The following is an 18444-nucleotide window of genomic DNA, read 5'->3' as shown; positions in this document are numbered from 1 at the left end:
GCTGATGCATGAGTACGCACCAAAGCTTCACAATCCCTAATAAAAAAGACAAACATTTTTGACGAAAATTTTTTACAAAAATTCAGGACAGCTAGTGCTCTCTATATATTACCAGAATGACACAGCCTGGAGTTGGCTGCAGCATGAGGAGACAATTGAAATGTGTGATTTTTTTATTTGAAATTTAAATCAAAATTTGTGTCCCGGACCCCGCCGTATGGGTACAAAGGACCTAATCTAACAAGCACCCACAGGGCTCATGTGGCCGTAAGATGTAGGCGCAACGTCTCCATAGCCCTGACCGGCCATTTTTGTTTTTTGTATCTTTGTTTAAGAACAAGCGCATATCCAAGAGTCCAGAAGACTCTATAATGCAGGACGGTGGACCACCAAAAGACATTCTTCTATAAAATAATTTTTTATGAAATAAAGAAGCAGAGTTCATCCCGCTGCGTATTTTTTTTGAAAATGTTACTGAAAAAATCACACGCAACAATCGTTCAATTGTGTAATGGTTATTATTGTGGAAAATTCAAGTTTATTACTGAATAATTATCAGAAAATTTGAAAAAAATACTACCCAAGAGTGTTTAATAACCCCATACATTGCACCATAAATGTTGAAATTTAAATTAAGCATGTATGTATGTATTTCAGAAATCCTAAAATTAAAGGCCAGAGCCCAGAAGCATCATGAAGTCAAGTGGTTCCTGAAAGACACAGGAGCAGTCAGGAGTAGGCATCAGCAGTACCCAAGAGGCTTTAATAACCCCTTACATTGCACGATCACTCGCGAGATCGAGCAATAACAGGTGTGTTATGCCCTCAGATGTCCGGGGCTGCACGCGCGCTACACTGAACGGACCATCGTTTGTCTATCTTTCACCGACAGGTGCAGGTAGCCCGCTGAACCCTGTTCGCGATAGGGATCAGGGATTGCAATTATTTGCCAGGAAAGAAGAATCACAACTAAGCGTGGGTCATAAGCTCGAGTTCATTAAGTCCCTGCCCTTTGTACACACCGCATGTCTCTCCTACCGATTGGATGGTTTAGTGAGGTCCTCGGATCAGCCCCGGCGGGGTAGGAGAGGGCCCTAGCAGTGCGCCGAGAATTTAACGATCATTGTTGAAATTTGCATTAAGCATGTATTAGCTACTGCTAAACTTCCAAAAATTGAAGGCCCAAGGCCTGAGGCATCAGGGAGGCAATTATTTCCTGAAAGACACAGAATGAGTCAGGGGCAGTCATTCGCAGTACCCAAGAGGGTTTCATAACCAACCGCTTACATTTAAAGATCAATGTTGAAATTTGCATTAAGCATGTATTTAGCTACTGCTAAACATCCAAAAATTGAAGGCCCAAGGCATGAGGCATCAGGGAGGCAAGTAGTTCCCGAAAGACACAGAATGAGTCAGGAGCAGTCATTCGCAGTACCCAAGAGGGTTTCATAACCATCCCCTTACATTTAAAGATCAATGTTGAAATTTGCAGTAAGCATGTATTTAGCTACTGCTAAACATTCCAAAATTGAAAGCCCAAGGCCTGAGGCATCAGGGAGGCAATTATTCCTGATAGACACAGAATGAGTCAGGAGCAGTCATTTGCAGTACCAAAGAGGGATTCATAACCAACCCCTTACATTTAAAGATCAATGTTGAAATTTGCATTAAAGGGGTACTCCGGTGCTTACACATCTTATCCCCTATCCAAAGGATAGGGGATAAGATGCCTGATCGCGGGAGTCCCGTGATCATGCACGTGGCACGACCGTTTGTAATCAGTCCCTAGAGCGTGTTCGCTCCGGGACTGATTACGGTCGACCGCAGGGCCATCGGCGTGTGATGTCACGCCCCCGCCCCGTGTGACGACACGCTCCGCCCGTCAATGCAAGCCTATGGGAGGGAGCGGATGGCCACTGGGTGATGCAGCAGGCTGGACAACTACATCGGAGCCACGGTTCTCAAAGGCCACTTTATAGTGGCGAAGCATGTGTTGACGCAGGGCCGTGGTGCTGACATTGGGACCCTGGCCACGCTTCACCTTCTGCCGACAGATCTTGCATGTGGCTCTTCTGGATGCCTTATAAAAAAACTTCCACACCGCCGAGTAGCTGATTTTCCCACCCGCAGTCCGCACTAATTGACTGCTACTGGTGCCGTCTACAGGAACCCCCGTTCCACTACCTCCCGGAAAGGTAGGCTGCCGCGAAGCAGGTGGTCTCCCCCGGGCAAGTTTGGCTCCTGAATTTCCACTACTGCCACCACGCTGACTGCAAACCGTGCTACCGCCTTGCTGCCTCAAGGGCAACCTGCAACTCTCTTCTCCTGATGATGATGAAGCCCCTTCTGCACCCGGCTCCCAATTGCGATCGGCTTCATCATCATCCATAGATGTGTGCACTTCACTGATGTCCTCCTCAGGTTCCCCAACAGTGTGTGTTTCTGGACCCTGAACCCTTGCAACACCTAGTGGAGCAAGCGGCGCATGTCTCCTCCCCTTCTTGGCTGTCCAGCAGCTGCTGACTGTCCTCTATTAGATCGTCCTCAGTAAATAGTGGAGATGAACCCACAGCATAAGATACTTCTTTAGGAGAGGGAACAGAATAGGACAAAGGCAATGGGAGGACAAGGACTGCTCCCGGGCCATGCCAACCAAGGATTGTGTCTGAGGAACCCATCGACTGTTGACTGGGGGTGTCAGATGTCACTTGTGATGATGTGGATGAGCGTGTTAACCAATCGACAACGGCAGATGGGTTGCTGGTGGAGACACGACCGCTGGCTGATAACGGGAGCTCAGGCCTCTTGCTGCGACTCATGCTGCCACTCGCCCCAAGTCTGCTGCAAACTCTGCCTGAAGTATTTAGGCCTCTGCCACTCCTCTGTGCACGTCCTGGCACTTCTCTGCCTGACATACTTTTATGAGGGTATTACAATACGCAACACTACTCTTTAAACAGTATTTGTCTAGAACAGCAGCAGGTGATTACTTACGGCTGTCCTTTCACAGTATGTAAGCCCTCGATAGATTAAAAGGTACTAGATGGTACAATACTTGGATGTACAGATGCGGTATGCACTGATGAGGGCAGTAATATGCATAACTATTCGTAGAAAAAACTCTGTATTTTTGTAAAACACCAGCCGGTGAATACTATTGTTTGGACTTTGATGGTTTGGAGCACCTTGACAGCTTAACAGGTACTAGATGGTACAATACTTTGATGTACCTATGTGGTATGCACTGATGAGGGCAGTAATATGCCTAACTATTAGCAGAAGAAAATCTGTATTTTTGTAAAACACCTGCCGGTGGATACTATTGTTTGGACTTTGATAGTATGGAGCACCTTGACAGCTTAACAGGTACTAAATGGTACAATACTTGGATGTACCTATGCGGTATGCATTGATGAGGGCAGTAATATGCCTAACTATACGCAGAAAAAATCTGTATTTTTGTAAAACACCAGCCGGTGAATGCTATTGTTTGGACTTTAACGGTATGGAGCACCTTGACAGCTTAACAGGTACTAAATGGTACAATACTTGGATGTACCTATGCGGTATGCACTGATGAGGGCAGTAATATGCGTAACTATTAGTGTTGCTCGCGAATATTCGCAATGCAAATTTTATTTGCGAATATCGCATGTTCGCGAATTTGCGAATGTTCACGAATATAGCACTATATATTCGTAATTATGAATATTTGTTTTTTTTATTGTTTTTTTTTCACAGTACACATGACAGTGATCACCCCTCTCTGCTTCCAGCTTGTGTGGTGTAAAGAAGCCTCTAATACTACTGTTTGAGACTGGCGTGCGAATTTTGCGCATGTGCGAAAATTTGCATATGCTAATTTTTGTATATGCAAATTTTCGCATATGTAAATGTTCACACACGTGAATTTTTGCATATGCGAAAATAAAACGAGAATATTACGAATATGCAAATTTTGCGAATATATGACGAACATTGGTCCATATATTCGCGAATATTCGCAAATTCGAATATGGCCTATGCCGCTCAACACTAGTAACTATACGCAGAAAAAACAATTAAAAAAAAAACAGCCGGTGAATACTATTGTTTGGACTTGCACAGTATGTAGCCCCTTGACAGATTAACAGGTACAAAATGGTACACATGCACTACAGTCCACTGAACAATCACGTATTTTTGAACAGCAGTAGGACCCAACAGTGCAGCACCACAAAAAAAAAATAATAATCCAGGGATTAAACCCTAAATTGCACTCTGTCACACAATTCTGAGCAGCAGAAGATTTGTGGAGCAAAAAAAATAAACTCAATTGGGCTGAAAAATGAGGAGATAAGATGCTTCAGAAAGTTCAGGCAGCTTGGAGATCTATATGAGGCAGCTGACAGCTATCTGCCCCTCTCTGCTGCAATGCTCAATAACGTGAATAGGAGGTTTAGCTATCAATGATCCTTCTCAGAGTAACAGCACAGCACTCTGCACTCCTGCTTTTCCCTAATGCGGATGTGACTAGCAGTTGCAGTGTAACGCTGTGGTATGAGCTATTCACACACACACACAGTCCCGTCCTCTCTATCTGAGTGCATAGATGAAATGAAGAGAGGCAAGATGGCCGCCGATTATATAGGGGCTGGGACATCACAGGGGTCAGTGAACACTGATAGGCTGCATCTCACATGTGATTCAGGGTCAGCCCGCCTACCTTCGTTCCCGACGCTGTTTCCTGCCCTCCCATAACCCCCTGCCACTCACATGTGGATCCGCCATCTTAGGTCTCCAATATCGTAAAATGGAGTTTAATGAAGGAATTTGCGAGATCAAATCGCGGCAATATTCACATTCGTTGCGAATCAAAGTTTTCATGAAATTCATAATTAATTTGGGCTCGTCAACCTCGATTAGCTCATCTCTAATAGTAACATCTCATTTTCTGAGGGTTGGCCACAGGCCTGCCTTCATAATAAAGCTGAAGGGTAGGTAACTCACAAATGGCCAGAAAAATAAGAGCAGAGGCCTAGTTTTAACCCCTTAAGGACTCAGCCCATTTTGGCCTTAAGGACTCAGTCAATTTAATTTTGACGTTTTCATTTTTTCCTCCTCGCCTTCTAAAAATCATAACTCTTTTATATTTTCATCCACAGACTAGTATGAGGGCTTGTTTTTTGCGCAACCAGTTGTCCTTTGTAATGACATCAATCATTATATCATAAAATGTATGGCGCAACCAAAAAACACTATTTTAGCGGGGAAATTAAAACGAAAAACGCAATTTTGCTAATTTTGGAAGGTTTCGTTTTCACGCCGTACAATTTATGGTAAAAATGACGTGTGTTCTTTATTCTGAGGGTCAATACGATTAAAATTATACCCATTATTACATACTTTTATATTATTGTTGCGCTTAAAAAAAAATCACAAACTTTTTAACCAAATTAGTACGTTTATAATCCCTTTATTTTGATGACCTCTAACTTTTTTATTTTTCTGTATAAGCGGCGGTATGGGGGCTCATTTTTTGCGCCATGATCTGTACTTTTTTTTTGATACCACATTTGCATATAAAAAACTTTTAATACATTTTTTATAATTTTTTTTTATAAATTGTATTAAAAAAGTAGGAATTTTGGACTTTTTTTTTTTCGTTCACGCCGTTCACCGTACGGGATCATTAACATTTTATTTTAATAGTTCGGACATTTACGCAACGGCGATACCAAATATGTCTATAAAAAAAATTTTAACGCTTTTTGGGGGTAAAATAGGAAAAAACGGACGTTTTACTTTTTTATTGGGGGAGGGGATTTTTCACTTTTTTTTTACTTTTACTTTTAATTTTTTTTACATTTTTTTTTACACTTGAATAGTCCCCATAGGGGACTATTCATAGCAATACCATGATTGCTAATACTGATCTGTTCTATGTATAGGACATAGAACAGATCAGTGTTATCGGCTATCTTCTGTTCTAGTCTGCTCGATCACAGACCAGAGCAGGAGACACCGGGAGCCGGACGGAGGAAGGAGAGGGGACCTCCGTGCAGCGTTATGAATGATCAGATCCCCGCAGCAGCGCTGCGGGCGATCCGATCATTCATTCAAATCGCGCACTGCCGCAGATGCCGGGATCTGTATTGATCCCGGCACCTGAGGGGTTAATGGCGGACGCCCGCAAGATCGCGGGCGTCGGCCATTGCCGGCGGGTCCCTGGCTGCGATCAGCAGCCGGGATCAGCCGCGCATGACACGGCATCGCTCCGATGCCCGCGGTTATGCACAGGACGTAAATGTACGTTCTGGTGCGTTAAGTACCACCTCACCAGGACGTACATTTACGTCCTGCGTCCTTAAGGGGTTAAGACTTTGGGCAGATGTTGATGTTTTGTGTTTAACAGTACAACAGAACTGACCTTATATACAGTATACAGCTTCATTCATTCATTTATGCACTTCTAGGGCCCAAAGTCATTCTGCGCTATTTTTCTGGATTGTGGTGAAAGCTGGACAAAGTGGCTCTGACATCTGAAAATACTCAATGAGGAAGGAAGTAGTTCTTGTAGAGTTACATAGAAGAGAACTTCCATGTCATGTGTATAAACTAGTCTGTGGTTCCCTCTGAGTGGTAGACCTCAATGGAAATTTTTCAGCGCGGGGGGTAACAAGCCCTTATACATATTCTTAGAGGTCAGGGCAATACCGTTTTGTGTTTTCAGAGGTTTTCAGAAACAGATTTCTGCAGATTGCAAGTTGATACTTCAGTATTCTGTATTCTATTGTTCTGACCATTTTTTAGGCCATTTGCCTGAATATCCCACTTCTCAAGCCAAAGTTTACATTTTCTTTTTATAAAGATGTTCGATGTATTGTATTTCTCACTATTGTTCTTGTTACTTCATCACTAAGTGTTCTTGTTGATTTAACAGCTTTATTTAGAAAATATAACACTGATTTCATTGTTTTAGAAAACAAGACCTGTTATTCTGTTTCTTACTGTGATTTATAATAAAACAGTAACAGCAAATCATAGAAGATGTAGCGCTGGTGGCTCTTAGGTTTGCTAAAAAATCTCAAGTAACAATTCATGTTTCAGCATGTTTTTCAAGACTAGAACATTCCTAACCAGATGTTCACTCACAGAACATTAGTATTCTCTGGAGCCTTCATTAAATTGTTGTCTGATTTTCATAAATTACATTTCTGTTAAAGATAAAATGACAAAGATAAGCAACAACACTTTTTTCTCTCTGAATCTGTAACCGAGGCAGGAAAGGATAATTTTCTGAAAATTAGGGCTGTTAAGATGAAATTACTGTATCCTATGTTGCATACTAAATTAAATGTAATGTTACTTTGCCAGTATGAATGTGGCACCTGTCATTCTTTGCAGTGAAACATTCTAGAGACAGATGAAAGAAAATAAAACTAGGTCATCTAGTTTGATACATTAGGTATGAATCAATGAAGATCATTTATGTAGTATGTCAACATTTTGAGAAGGTGTGTTTTCACATGTGTATGGTTTGTGACCATGCTCATTGATAAATGGGTCACATTACTGGTTTAGTGGCATGTTTATAGTGAGAATATGCTATAGGACATCTGTGGCTGGGAAATCTTCAATGTAGGTCGAAAGACTTTATTTCATACATGATGTGCCAACAGTATAGTACGTGCAGCTCCGAAGGGGACTTAAATGGGTACTCTGCCCCTAGACGTCTTATCTGCTTATCCAAAAGGATAGGGGATAAGATGACTGATCAAGGGGGTGGGGTGGGGGGGGGGGTCCGTGGTTGGGGGGGGGGGGGTTCGATCCAGGAGCTGGGATCTACAATTGAGGCATTATGGTTTTTTTTTTTTGCCAGGGCCTATCAAGCCTTGTTACAAGACAATAGACCCTTGACTTGCAGCTAAAAATGGTACTAGATTTACATAGTTCTTTCTCAGAACAACAATGGTCCCATGCATATGCTCTGCCACTGGGCTGTTCTGCCTATGGACACTGGTGTCATGGCAGTGGTGATCACCTCTCAGTGTCACGCACTTTTATGCTAGGTACGTTAGGGAAATGCTACATGCAAGTCGCCATGACATGGCTAGCGGGCTTGCAAAGTGTAATCACAATGTACACTATTGATCTGTTTGTTTAATATATATGCTGTAAAGCACAGAATCTTTGTGTAAGATGCAGATGGGAGGAAAAAAAACAAATAAGACATAATGTCACACCAAACTCCAAAAATGGTCTGGACAAAATTATTGACACCCTTTCAAAATTGTGGAAAAATAAGATTGTTTCAAGCATGTGATGCTCCTTTAAACTCACCTGGGGCAGGCAACAGGTGCGGGCAATATAAACATCACACCTGAAAGCAGATAAAAAGGAGAGAAGTTCACTTAGTCCTTGCATTGTGTGTCTGTGTGGGCCACACTAAGCATGGACAACAGAAAGAGGAGAAGAGAACTGTCTGAGGACTTGAGAACCAAAATTGTTGAAAAATATCAACAGTCTCAAGGTTACAAGTCCATCTCCAGAGATCTAGATTTGCCTTTGTCCACAGTGCGCAACATTATCAAGAAGTTTGCAACCCATGGCACTGTAGCTAATCTCCCTGGGCGTGGATGGAAGAGAAAAATTGATAAAAGGTGTCAACGCAGGATAGTCTGGATGATGGATAAGCAGCCCCAAACAAGTTCCAAAGATACTCAGGCTGTCCTGCAGGCTCAGGGAGCATCAGTGTCAGCGCAAATCTGTCAACATTTAAATGAAATTAAACGCTATGGCAGGAGACCCAGGAGGACCCCACTGCTGACACTGAGACATAAAAAAGCAAGAATACATTTTGCCAAAATGAACTTGAGTAAGCCAAAATCCTTCTGGGAAAATGTCTACTGTTTACCGAAAATGGAATGAGGCCAATAAAGAAAAGAACACAGTACCTACAGTGAAATATAGTGGAGGTTCAATGATGTTTTGGGGTTGTTTCGTCGCCTCTGGCACTGGGTGCCTTGAATGTATGCAAGGCATCATGAAATCTGAGGATTACTAATGGATTTTGTGTCACACTGTACAGCCCAGTGTTAGAAAGCTGGGTTTGCGTCCGAGATCTTGGGTCTTCCAGCACGACAATGACCCCAAACATATGTCAAAAAGCCCCCAGAAATGGATGGCAACAAAGCGCTGGATAGTTCTGAAGTGGCCAGAAATGATCCAGATCTAAATCCCATTGAACACCTGTGGCGAGATCTTAATTGCTGTTTGGAAAAGGCGGCCTTCCAATAAGAGAGACCTGGAGCAGTTTGCAAAGGAAGAGTGGTCCAAGAGTGGTTACTGCAATCCTTTTCTGTGAGAAATACTTCATTTTCTTGAAAAATTTCAGGGCTTCCAACATTGACGGTCATGACTGTATATATATATTGAGAAAAACTGGAACTGCTTGCAGGATATACATGTGCGACCATGACTGTTGATGTCTTATTGTTAAAACAGCTGGTTGTTTCATGCAAGGTGACATTTAACATTCTGTTAGAGTGATCAAGCAAAAATAATGTAGTTTCCTATCTACAGATTCAGAGCAGCTCTGAATTTGGACTGGAACATTTGTGGGAATCCATTAAGGTTGACTTACATTTAGAATTCTGATTTATTTAAGATCTTTTCTTTGAATACAAATGAAAAATTAAACCAGAGGTCTAGAAATATAATTATCTGAAATGAAACGAAACATGTTAAAGATGTGTAGGAATGTGCAGTGGAAAAAATATATTGTTCGCTCATAAAAACTCTGTTTCCCTTAAACATCCAAATCCCAAACTGCTGGACAATATTAAACATGATTTATTGTGTTCTTACTACTTTCTGAAATTTAACAGTTAGGTTTTGTGTGACTGGAAGGAAGGGGACAGACTCTTAGATAAGCTATAGAGGATGTATTATTATGTTTTATTGTGTTAAATGATTGAAACTTGTAAAATATATATTACAGCATTGTAATTTATAAATATGTGTAATAAAATTACTTGGCTGAACTCCAATTACATCTGTAGTCTTTCATTGCTACTACCACTCTATATTCCACAAATTGGGCGAACACGAATGCTAGGAGGCTCAAATGTACAGAACATGGCCTCCTAGTAAACCAATGAAAAGATTGCATTGCCTGTGGCCTATTTGGTGCTATATACTAGGATTTACACCATGTACCTTGCTGTTATTCTGTTTATATGTTTATACAGGCTTTAACTCAGATTATTTGACTACATTTTTTTGACACCATGTATCTCAGCTGAATTGGTGAGATGCAGAAGCATACCAACTTTAGTTTGACATCTGTAATTCTCTGTTATGTCCCCCAAGAGTTGCTAACTAAGATTTGAGGCCTCTTTTTCCACTGACTATTTAAAGCATACCTGTCATTTAGGTACTTTTTCAGGATAAGCTGCCTACTTCTCTTTCCCTGCATTCTGTCTGCCTTTATCCAGGGATTTCAGGTTGTACATACTGGTTCATTCTTTTTTTTCCAATGTAACTTTAAGAAATTGTTAGTGAATACCTAAGTTATATGTTTACATAATTCTATACTGTATGTAAGGTGTGGGACAAGACATGGGTGCTGCCAGTTCTTTACCTAACCCTGTTGATATCTCTACAGCCTTTTCAGTGATGATTGGTGCTGCCACTCATCATCAGGAGAAAGGAGCGTCGACCACCTGGATTATGCAGACACTAATGTGACAGCAAAGAACACCAAAGGGACCCCTGGAAGACAGAGGGTATGTAAACCATGTAAAATATGGTAAAAACAGACAGGATGCAGAAAAAGTGGAAGTTTATCCGTGCATTTTCCATAATGAAGGAATAGTGATGAATGGTGCTGCCAATCATGACCAAAGAAGTGCCAACCTACTGGATGACAAAGGCATTGATGTGACTGCATAGAATACATCAAGGAACCCACAGAAGACCGAAGATAGGTATAGAAAAAGAAGCAGTCTCTGTGCACCAGGAAACCCACAACAAAGGCAGACAAGGTGCAAGAAAAGGAGTCTTTCCATAATTATGCCAGAATGAACAGAGAGGAGTAGATAAATATGCCAGAATGAATAGAGAGGGTAAAGCTTGCTTCCTGGGGTGGTAAATGGCAGCTACAGTGATCTTAGTACTGCCAAGAGCATGCGAGCTGAAGGAGTCTTCCTCCAAATAAGTAAGCTGTTGAAGTCAGCACCAGTGAGAAAAAAACAGCTGCAGATGTCATGGCTGCAGAGAAAGCCGTACATCTGAGAGTAAAAAGGGCCTTACTCCTTGCCAGAGAGCGGTAGGAACAAAGACCAAGTGCTTTGTGACCAGGTGCAGAGACTTCTTTAACCCCTTTGCTGCTCAAGATGGTTCTTAACCATAATGGTGCCAGTAAAGGTATATGGAGTGGGCTCCTGACTTAAGCCTGCTCCATACCAGATGGCCCCTAGCTAATTTCAGTACCTGCGGGCCTGCCACCAATATCTGTTATGTGGGGATCAACATTAGTGTTGAGCGCAAATATTCGAATAGTAAATTTTTGTCGCGAATATCGGCATTTTTGTGATTTCACAAATATTTAGAATATAGCAAAATATATTGGTTATGACAAATATTCGTTTTTATTTAGTTTTTTTTTTCACAGTACACATCACAATGATGTGTACTGTGTAAATAAAAAGTGATCATCCCTCCCTGCTTCCAGCTTGTGGGCAATGAGAAGGATGCAAATACAGTTGGCAGAGGTTAGCAACATCTCTAGCAACCAATAGGACAGCAGTTAGTTGAAAGATATAATCACGCATGCACATTTTGCGAATTGCATTACAAATTTTGCATGTAAAAAAAGTTAACGAATATGTGAAATTCGCGAATATATGACGAATGTTCATCCTTATAGTCATGAAATATCACAAATTTGAATATGGCCTATGCCACTCATCACTAATCACCACAGACAGCTATTAACAGTTTAAATGTCACTGTCAAAGTTAAATGCATGTTGAAGCCATTGTTGGTGGTGCAGTGAGTTGGATCTCTTGGCCACAGCAGTAGATTATCTTCTATTAATAGACCTTGTCTGCAGCAGGCTCAACCAATAGAGCTTAGACTTCATGGATCAATGCAGTCCAGATGTACTGCATTGATCTGAGATATCTAATGATGGCTCATAGAGGCTCCCTTCCACTTCCACAATAAAATTCGGTCACCATCTTTTTCCATTTTTAAAATAAAATAGTGTGAACAAAAAAGAAACATATTTGGTATTGCGGTGTGTGAAAAACTATGAAAATGAATTCATGTTAATGAAACCGCACAGTAAATGGCATAAACGTAAAACAACACCAAATGCTAGAAATGTGTTTTTTGTTTTATTTTGGTCATGTCACATCTCAGAAAAAATGAAATAAAAACTGATCAAAAAGTCAGATCAATAGCAAAATGGTTAAAAAATACAGATCATTGAGCAAAAAATTACCCTTTATACAGCCCGGAATATGCAAAAACATGATGGAAACTATATAAATTGGGTATTGTTGTAATTGTGCCGGCCTAAAGAATCAAGTTAACATGATAGGGCTAGTTAAAGGGGTACTCCGCTGGAAAACAATTTTTTTTTAAATCAACTGGTGCCAGAAAGTTAATCAGATTTGTAAATTACTTCTATTTAAAAATCTTAAGTCTTTCGGTACTTGTCAGCGGCTGTATGCACCACAGGAAGTTCTTTTCTTTTTGAATTTATTTTCTGTCTGACTACAGTGTTCTCTGCTGACACCTCTGTCCATGTCAGGAACTGTCCAGAGTAGGAGTAAATCCCCATAGAAAACCTCTTCTGCTCTGCACAGTTCCTGACATGGAGAGAGGTATCAGCAAAGAGCACTGTGGTCAGATAGAAAATAACTTCCTCTGTAGCATACAGTAGCTGATAAGTACTGGAAGGATTGAGATTTTCTAATAGAAGTAGTTTACAAATCTGTTTTACCTTCTGACACCAGTTGTTTAAAAATAAAAAAAATGTATTCCACCAGAGTACCCCTTTAAGGCCATGAAATTGAGATTGTAGCAAGGAGGTCCCCATTAAGACTAACAGACTGTATATAGCTGTGGACTGTAAATAGAATGAATAAGGAAGAACCTAAAAAATATTCATGTTTTGGTCTCAATTACAGAGGTACAAAAGCTAAGTAGGAAAGAAAAGTTGTTTATAATTTAAATGCAAAAAAAAAAAAAATATATTGGAATTAAAGGGGTATTCCAGGCAAAAACTTTATATATATATATATATATATATATATATATATATATATATATGTATATATATATATATATATATATATATATATATATATATATATATATATATATATCAACTGGCTCCGGAAAGTTAAACAGATTTGTAAATTACTTCTATTAAAAAATCTTAATCCTTCCAATAGTTATTAGCTTCTGAAGTTTTCTGTCTAACTGCTCAATGATGATGTCACGTCCCGGGAGCTGTGCATGATGGGAAAATATCCCCATAGGAGCTACACAGCTCCTGGGACATGAGTCATCAGAGAGCAGTTAGACAGAAAACAACAACTCAACTTCAGAAGCTCATAACTATTGGAAGGATTAAGATGTTTTAATGGCAGGAAAAGTAGGAAAAAAAAAGAGCCACTAACGTCCGATTGTAACGGAGCTTTTACATAGTGTGAGAGGGATCTGTACCTATTAGTTTATATAGATGAATGTGTGTATTCCAAATGAACTATCTGTCTATAAATGTATTATGTAAACACAAGAGAACAGAAATGTTTACTTTAAGTCATTATTCTGTTACTGTTATTTTCAATTTGACAAATTGAATAACCCATGAGGGCTAAGGTTTTACCAACCTCAATAAAGTAGCTCAATGGGATCTGTTCATCAGAACAACTTAAGGCTTTCAATACTTTATGCCTACTCAAACGTTTGTTTTATTAATGTGATTTTTTTTTTCATGTACAAATGGTGTATTATTAAGCCCACATGCACAATAAATATCACAAATCTCTTCAAAGTAAATACTTTATTACAATCACAGTCTACCAGAAACAACCACATAGAATTAGGTTTTTACTTTAACTCATTCATCATACCTGCTATCTTATAGCTGTTTCTGTACTGTAGAGCATACATTTTAAGGGGTGTTGAGTACACATTTTGAAAGATAATTATTGATTCATTGTGTATAAATTAGTACGCAATGTACAGAATTCATCTCATCTTAAAGTGTACCTGTTATTAACAACTTTTTATATAATGAAGATAATACCATTATATGTATATTTGTAACATACATTGGTTAAGAAAAAATATATAAATATACATATTTTATTTTTATTTTTATTTTGTCCCTACAGCTAGGAGAGTCCAAATACAGGAAATGTGATAGGACAAGCAGGGTTGTGTGCACTGAGGACAAGTAGGTCTCTGTACACTGAGGAAGCAGGGTTCTGAATACTGAGGGCAAACAGGGCTCTGTACATTGAGGACAAGCAGGGCTCTGTACACAGAGGACAAACAGGGTTCTGTGCAGTGAGGACAAGCAGGGCTCTGTACACTGAGGACAAGCAGAACTCTGTGCAGTGAGGACAAGCAGGGCTCTGTACACTGAGGACAAGCAGGGCTCTGTACACTTAGGACAAGCAGTGCTGTGTACACTGAGGAAAAGCAGGGCTCTGTACACTGAGCACAAACAGGGCTCTGTGCAGTGAGGACAAAAAGGGCTCTGTACACTGAGGACAAGCAGGGCTTTGTGCACTGAGGACAAGCAGGCTCTGTGCACTGAGGACAAACAGGGCTCTGTACACTGAGGACAAGCAGGGCTTTGTGCACTGAGGACAAGCAGGGCTCTGTGCACCGAGGGCAAACAGGGCTCTGTGCAGTGAGGAAAAGGAGGGCTGTGTATACTGAGGACAAGCAGGGCTGTGTATACTGAGGACAAGTAGGACTCTGTACACTGAGGACAAGCAGGTATCTACACTGAGCACAAGCAGTGCTCTGTGCAGTGAGGAGAAGCAGGGCTCTGTACAATAAGGACAAGCAGGGCTCTGTACAGTGAGAACAAGCAGGGCTCTGTACAATAAGGACGAGCAGGGCTCTGTGCAGTGAGTACAAGCATGGCTCTGTACACTGAGGATAAGCAGGGCTCTGTGCAGTGAGGACAGGCAGGGCTCTGTACACTGAGGACAAGCAGGGCTCTGTACACTGAGGACAAGCAGCGCTCTGTGCAGTGAGGACAGGCAGGGCTCTCTACACTGAGGACAAGCAGGGCTCTGTGCACTAAGGACAAGCAGGGCTCTGTGCAATGAGGACAAGCAGGGCTCTGTACACTGAGGGCAAGCAGGGTTCTGTGCAGTGAGGACAAGCAGGGCTCTGTGCACTAAGGACAAGCAGGGTTATGTGCAGTGAGGCTCTGTGACATGCTTCCAGCTCACACAGCAGGATGATTGACAAGCCAGGAGCCTGCACAGAGCCCTGTTTGTTCTGGCCTGACTCTCTGTATTTGGACTCCTCATAGAGACACACTGGCAACAGTTGCAGAGACACCATATTTTCACCCAAAAATATACAATTTTTTTCAATCAATGTATATTACAAATATACACATAATGGTATTATCTACATTATACAAAAGTTTTTGTTAATGACAGGTACACTTTAAGTGTGCAGACACAAGTAGCAGCAACTGCATGTGGCAAAAGAAAATATCAGATATGTTTTTGGCTGCAAAAGTGTGTGACCACGAACACTAAATTTGTAAACCACTCTGACCACATATTGAGATCATGGGGTAGGATGTAACTGGGTAGCAAATTCCTGATTAAAATTTATAATGGGAAGATGTGTAGATGTAAAGTGTGGGATAGGGTTGTGAGTTCCTCTGAAGAGTATGGATTGTCCAGTTACAAATATTTCAAATCATGTTGTAGTTTAGTCAATGCTACCTTAATTGTAGTTAATCAGAGTAACATTGGGGCAACATCCCAATGATCATACTCTGCAAAGCTCAACTCGATCGAGAAAGTTGGAAAGAGTTGGAAATCTGTTAAGGTGGTTATACACATTAGACATACATCAGCCAATGAGGTTGCTCTGATTCTCCCCTAATGTAAAGGGGGGAAAGGATCAGAGATTTAGTGAATCCATCAGAGGGGCTGGAACACAATTATAATAGGGCTGTGTTAGCCCACTGTAATTGCACTGTGTGCATGTTTAACATAGTAGGTGAGTGTGGTACCCGGGTGGTGTAGTTCAGGTAGTAGTAGGGGGAGGTGGTAATAGCCCAGGGACACTAGGATGTGGTTGTTTGGTGTAGGGCACCGCCGACAACCAACCCAGAAACAGCATATATTAAATAAGAATCCAAAGCAGGTTTTGATGCAACTGGAACTTTACTGAAGAAGGCAGTATAATAGTTCTTACGGATAGCCAACTTCCACAGACGTGACCGGGACACAGGGAACCTCTTAGGCTTCCTTGGACTTGTAGTGGTAATAATGATGATGCAGGACACTGTGCTACTGTTATGACTTTGGTAGGGACAGTAGAGACTTGACTTGTAGACATAGAAGACTTACAGATTAGATGTGGCTGCAGACTTGTAGGGTTTAGCCTAGCTGTACTGGACTGAACTTGTACAGGACTGGTGCTTGCTTTACTGTCCAGGAAGTGAAGGGAGAAGAGAGAGCTAGTGTGGAGACTACAGCCCTTTATATATAAGGGGGATGGACTAAAGCCCATTGGTAGCTGGTTGCCTGTGGTTACCTGAGCCTCTGCAACTCTGTGTATCAGGAGATCACATATCACATGACCATATCACATGACCTTAGGAAGGTCCTATACAGTTTAAACATCCTAATAACCTTTGCACATAGATTACATTCACTGTATAATACCTGAAATAAACATACATAATTAATGTACAATGGAAATCATAATGATGAACTGGGGGATCCTGCAGGAGAGCCCTGTGGACTGGAGGGACTCTACCTGAGGGGACTGTAGGAACTGTACAGAACCATGTTTTGTACCGGGACATGACATGAGTATTCAGCGCTGTCCATGATCTCATGCACGGCCAGTGACAAGCGTGTGTGTTTAGGGAGTGATTGGAAAGAATAGTTGTCGGCTGAGTCTTTTCCTCACGGACTGCTGTAGTACTCTTCAAATCTTTTTCCTTTCACATGACAATCATTGTTATCCTGCCAGTAATGGGAAGACTTCATGTTGACAGTATAGTTGCAGTGAATACGCCACTTAATATAAGTCCAAACAGTGTAAAATATTTTTAATAGCACCTAAAGTATTTGCAAAAGCAAAGTATTTTGCAAAAACATAGCTATTCTTTCCACCTCTTGACCCTTCTCTATACACTGGCAGCCACAACTCAGAGTCCCATGTATTCTCTGTAAGGCTCCATTACCAAATTGGCACAACATTTTTATATAAAATAAACCTGACCTACCCCCATAATATACTGCCCCTCTGAAAGGGTGATATAAAATGATGATAGATAAACTTTCAGCCACAGGCACGTACTGCAACTTTGCACTAAGACCCAAAGGAACAGAAGTGCTACCCAAACTCAAGGCAATACATACTAGGTAGGTAAGCCAGAGCTACTGACGAATATATGTGTGACTCATGTAAATAAAGATTTATTTTGCATCCACATTTGTCAATGACAAATTATGGTTTGCAGGTGATATTCCCTACTCAATATTCTTTTAATTAAGGAGAAATATGAAAGACAGATATTTTATAATGTAAAATAAGTTACATTTTAACAATTATGTAAAGTTAGTCTGTTATCGTTCGTGGGCTTCTAGCTTTAAACTTATATAATACCTTTCTTAATGATTATATTGAAAGAATGTAAAGAAGCGTAACTTATAGTCTACACCAAGTAACCTTTATACATCCGGCATAGAATGTTTTCAGTTTTACCTATAATTTCTACAGATAATTGTGAAACACTGAAACATTATTACTTAGCCTTTTAGGTATGTGAGTATTGCTTTAATAAAGACAGAAAAAAAGTGTCAAGAGTAATGGTGCCATTAGGAAACTATCATAATGATCTGGATGGTTTATGGTCTGGATAAGCTTTTAATTTGAAGACTACCAATAGCTATAATAAAAGTTACTATGCTCCTCTTGGGCAAGAAAATACTTGTGTTGGTTTTGTAAAAAGGTGTGAAGTTTGAAATGGGAGAATAATATATCTTCTCCCCTAGCCTGTGGGATTAAGTTCAAGATTTTTTGAGCTCTAAGCTGGTCAAAGCATCCCAGACCTACAGATGGTGCTTAAGTAAAGGTGACCAAGATGGCAGATATTTATTTGCATCACCTGTTCAGACTGTCAGGAAAGCTCTACACAGTGTGCAAAGTGAACTGACTCTCTGA

The sequence above is a fragment of the Hyla sarda genome, chromosome 4 (assembly GCF_029499605.1).
Source record: "Hyla sarda isolate aHylSar1 chromosome 4, aHylSar1.hap1, whole genome shotgun sequence".
NCBI lineage: Eukaryota > Metazoa > Chordata > Amphibia > Anura > Hylidae > Hyla > Hyla sarda.
The sequence above is the reverse complement of the archived record's forward strand: the minus strand, read 5'-3'. Positions refer to the sequence as shown.